The following is a 5,238-nucleotide window of genomic DNA, read 5'->3' as shown; positions in this document are numbered from 1 at the left end:
GAAACTGGGTCTGGGGGCGCTGGAGGGACAGAGCGTTTCCTTGCAAGAGAGAGAAGGGGGTGAACGCAGGAACGCCCCCGGCACAGCCTTTCTGAGCAGGGGTTTCATGGGTGGGAGACAGAGCCCACCCTACCATATGGCTCGGGTTATGCTATTAGGATGGATGGGGGAATAGAGGAGACACTTACACCCCTACGGTCCAGTCCTTTTCAGAAGTGAGCCCATCATAGTCAAGACAAAGATATCCTGTGAAAGAGCCATTTATAACACCCAGGGGAACCAGCTGGCGAGGACAGGGCGGGGCTGAATTCGTTTCCAAATGTCATTTAATAATACCCCTTACTTATATATTACTTCTCTTATTACAATGTCCTTTGTCATATATTATCTCGCAGGAGGCTTCCAATAATCACGTGCCGTCTAAGTTATACAGGTATTATTATCCCATTTCACAGATGGGAAAGTAAAATAAAATTGAAACACAGAGCGGCTCCCCTACCCTCCCTACTCCCCTGCGACCCACAGCTCTAAGTGGCAGAGCTCAGTGGAAAGGTAGGCCCAGCTCACTCTCCCTGGTATCACTCCGGTATCTCGACCTGCAAACAGAAACGGTGTGCGGACCGGGATGAGAAGTAATCGTCTCATCCAGAGTGAGAAAACGCCTCCAAATTTACATTTTATAGACAAAGAAACTGAAGCTGGAGAAGGAAAAGGATTTTTTAAATTAAAAGTGCTAGAGGAACATCAGCTAGCCTTTTCCTCCCCGGCCCTCTGTAGCTGCCAGGTGGATGAAGCAGCTGGGATTCCGGAAGGTCCAGGCAGGGCTCCTTACGGCAGACAGTGGATGTGGCTGTTAGGGTGGCATTATCCCTGATGAGGGGCTCTAGCAGACACAGGCCTCCCAGCCTCAGGAGGTCCCTCCTGCAACTCTGCAGGCGCCCAGTGTGCCTTTCAGAGCCTGGGAAATGAATTCCAGGTGGGGTCAAACCCTGGGAGTAAAACCAATCCCTTTCTCCCGACACCAGACCTGAAGGTCAGGCCTACCAGCTTTCACAGCACGCCCCGTGGACCAGTGCATCCCAGCAGGTCCACCCTGGGTCACTCTCAGCCTCTCAAGGACCCACCCCCACCCCTACCCCCATCCATGCTGCTCCTGTAGCCCCTCACCGAGGTATGTGGAGCTTCATGAGTGAGACATCCCAAGGAGATTGGTATTTCAAATAGAGGCAACAGGGAGGGAATTCTGGGAAGCCCAAAGAAATGAATCCACCAGGATAGATGTTTTACCCCAGGGCGCTCCCCTGGCATTGACGAAAAGACCCCCTAACCACTAATGATAACCCATGCCCACACTCCGCCCCGGGGCCTGTGGAGAGCCATGCCTCCCAGCTCTCCAGCTCCTGTTGCAAAAGTTGTCACCTGCCAGAGGGACCAGCTTTCATCCCTCCCGCAGGCTGCAGGAGAAATGGGGACACTTAGTAAATGACCAGATTTTTTCAAAGGCAAAATCAATAATATACCTGAGGATGTCACCTACATTTTTAGCAGCATTTTCTAGGTAACCTGTGCCAACATAGAAAGGAACACAGCTGGGGACAGGGGGAGGGGGAAGCAGACGACACCACCTATAACTCATCTCTCTCAGTGGGAATGCCAAGGGCTCTGGGAGGCCTCTATCCCCTGCTCTGCCTCTGTGTGTGTGACTTCTGCTGAGTCACTTCGTTTCTCTGGTTTCATACACATACACTCCCACACGCATCTCCCCTTCCGTTTTCACGTGCTGTGGTGAGCACGATAGAATGGAAGCGTGGAAACATTCTGCAAATGCAGCCGTGCTTCTTCGCACGGGCAGGGCCAGAGGCTGGCATGGCGAGCCCCACCACTCCACAAGGCTCATGTGACAGCTGCACTCCGGCCCCTAACAAAGGCCTGGGCTTCTCACAGCCAACAACAGCTGGCCCGTGACCTCACTCTGGGAAGAGGCATGTGCAGCTCAGCTGAGTCCTGCCCAGGGCCCTGTATTCCCTCCCCGACCTCCAGGGTACACCGGCTGGACAAACGATCCCCAGGTACTCTTCTGGACCCGCGTGGTCCCTCGCAGAGATCAGCCTGGTCATCCTCTGGCTCCCCCGGCTCTGGGCTGCATCCCCAGGGCCTCTGCACTCAGCTAGGTGACCATGCTGTCCCCCACCAGCTCCTCCTGTCTCCCCAGATTAGACAGTGATCCCTAACATCCCTCCCTAAGGCACCTGTGCTGACTTCAAATAGGGATTTAGCTCACTTTTGTTTTCCCACCAGGTCCTGAGCTTCAAAGGACAGGGACTGCGTTTTCAGCGTCTCTGTATCCCAAGTGCCCAGCATATCATAGGCCTTCGGTCAATATCTGCTGAATGAATGAATGCACGTCTGCAGATTCCACCTAAGAGTGGTGGAGGGAAAAGGTGGCCCCTCGGCCAGCAGGTGTGCCGATGTAATGTAAGGGATCAGGGGCCCCAGACATGGCTCTGAGGGCTGGGAGGCACTGCGAGACCTGGATGGTGATGTGGGGCTCTGGGCACGAGTTCACATCTGCTTCAAAGTTCTTTTTCCTTGAAGTTAAAACCCAAGATGTGACCTAGGACATCAGTTCAGCCTCTAAGCTTGCAGTGTGCTTGATACCAGTTAATTTCTATGGCGACTGAGCTCTGTTTGGGGAAAATCCTTTTCTTCTTCTTCCATGGTACAACTTCCATTGCCATAAATGCCGTGCAAGTAGTCACACGGGGAGGTTATTTTTAAAATGACCACAGCTATCATTTATTGCCTGCTGTGTGCCAGGTACTACACTACATGCCTTACATAGGTCCCTTGCCCAAGGTCCCGCAGCTTACATGGTAAAGCCAGAATTTAGCCCCAGAACTGACTCTACCCACTATTCCCAACGTCGAAAGAAAGCTCTTTCTAGATTGGGGTGAGGGGCAGGGGTGAGAGAAAACATTTCTACTTCTTCTCAATAGGAGCATTATTCCCAGGGCTTTACTGTCCAATAGCTACGTGTGGCTTTTTAAATTTAAATTAATTAAAATCAAATAAAATTGAAAGTTCAGGTCCTCAGCCTCACCCGCGACAGTTAAGGGCTCGACAGCCACACGTGGCTGGTGGCCATGGTTTTGGGCAGCACAGATACAGAACGTTTCATCATCACAGAAAGTTCCCCTGGACGGTGCTGCTCTAGGGTACCTCCCCCTCCAGATCTGAGTGACCCGGGAGACACCATTCTCTTTTTAATCCAGAGGTCAGCCCATGGGGACCCATTCATGTCCCTCCCTCCGCTAGGATCTAGTAAGAGCAGTGATATGTGAAAACATACTATCTTCGGCCACAACACTCCTCCTCTTGCCAAAGGTCAAGGATAGTTCTTTACCAAACCCAAATTACTTTATAAAGAAAAAGCAAAGGTCTCGGCAGCAGCCCCTACTCCTGCCAGGCGCTCTCTACGAAGTCCCTGCTGGTCCCCCTCTCTCCCCTGGTCAGGGCACCTCTCCCCGCAGCTCCCTGGGGCTGGGCAGCCGGGAACAACACCCTCCCGAGCAGGCTGCCACCTGGCCAGCTGACTCGAAGCTCACGTTCCTTGCCAAGGACGAGTATTTTCCCGGTACCTAAGTTATTTGTCTTAGCTGCCAGGCTGCTCCTAACAAAGGACACAAGGGTGACGAGGGCAGTTCCTGGAACTCCAGCCCCACCAAGCTCATCTGGTGTGTTGCAAGCTTGGCCCTGGGTCCCCACCGCAGACAGGAACTTACCTGGCTGTGGACAGGCTATAAATAAGTCTTTTAAGATCTTGGTTTATTTACTCATGGCTGTTTTCCGTTCCCCCACGCAAGTCTTTCATCTCAGCATGCTCCGGAACATTTTGAACTGTAAACCACAAGGATAGGTCTGACCTTCTTGTCTTTGATTTTTATGGCGTGTCTTTTCCTAAATTTTCTCTGACCTAGTTTATTTTTAAATGAAAGGGAATTAAAATTGAAGTTGACAATGCCAGGCCTCCCTCGGAGAAGACTGCCATCGTGACAGCGGAAGAGGTTTAGGCTAACAGGAGACCTGGGACCTGCCATCCACTTGCAACGTGACCCGCTGGACTAGTCCCACCGTCCCCCTCCCCCTCCCCTATATCACTGCCCTGCCCAGGTCCTAACTCGAGGTGAGATGGTGAATAAGAATGCTTTGCTGACAGAGCTGGAGCTGAGAACGATTTGTTGAAGAGTTGACCGTATAGATTGTTCTAAGCTGTGTATCAAAATGAGTTTCCACGAAGGCCCAGGAGCTCCTCAAGGGCAGGGTCTGTGACTGCTAGGGACTGCATTGTGTCCCCGCAAATTCATATGTTGAAGCCCTACCCTCAATGTGGTGGCATCTGGAGATGGAGCCTTTGGGAGGCAATTAAGAATTAGGTTTAAATGAAGTCGTGAGAGTGAGGTTCGCCTGGTGAGATCAGTGTCTAAGAAGAGGGAGACCAGGTCCTTTCTCTCTCTCTCTTTTACTTCTCCCCCACTCCTTCCCGCCCTCCCACCATGTGAAAACACCGAGAAAAGGTGGTCGTCTGCAAGCCAGTCTGCAAGCCAGGAACCGTGCCCTCACCAGGAAAAGAATCTGCCAGCACCTTGCTCTTGGACTACCAGCCTCCCGGACTGTGAGAACTGCATGCCTGTCATTAAAGCTCCCAGCCTGTGGTGGCGATACGCTGGCCCGAGCCGACCAAGACAATGGCTTATTTATTCATCACAGCGTCCCTGAGGTCTGACACAGTGCCTGGCACGCCGGAGGCTTGTTTAGTAAATCATTGCCGTGCCACCCTGCCATCCCAACCTGGTCAATGGGACGTGCACCTCGGTAATTCTTCACTCTGACGGACTTGGCCTTGTCCCCATTGTGACCCAAAGCACCCATTTTTGAAGAGGTAGGTCACCTGGGGTCAGTGAACAGGTGTTCATTCTCATGACTTTGGTGGGAGAGGGGAGCTGCAATCAGACCTCATTAACCCCAAGTCTTACCAGTGCAGCTGCTTGATTGATCTGATCATTAAACACAGGCCATTTGGGAACGATAACACTTTCTATTGTATGGAAACTTCTGCTCAGCTGACCTCTTCAGTATCTGCCTGCCCTGCCCCTCAGGAACCTGGTTCAACAGGGCTCTAATGCAGACAAGGTACCTCTGGGATGTTTCCTGGAGGAGCAGGGCTTGCTCGAGTTGGCC

The 5,238-nt window shown here is 52.2% G+C and overlaps 1 protein-coding gene across 1 annotated transcript in view; it reads right to left on the bottom strand.

Annotated features, from left to right (window-relative positions):
* Nucleotides 1-5,238, bottom strand: part of ZNF775 (zinc finger protein 775) — a 31,897-nt gene that overhangs the window by 5,916 nt on the left and 20,743 nt on the right. The gene's annotated exons all lie outside the window — the stretch shown is intronic.

Source organism: Balaenoptera physalus (genome assembly GCF_965194825.1).
Source record: "Balaenoptera physalus genome assembly, chromosome: 8".
Lineage (NCBI taxonomy): Eukaryota > Metazoa > Chordata > Mammalia > Artiodactyla > Balaenopteridae > Balaenoptera > Balaenoptera physalus.
The sequence above is the reverse complement of the archived record's forward strand: the minus strand, read 5'-3'. Positions and strand labels throughout refer to the sequence as shown.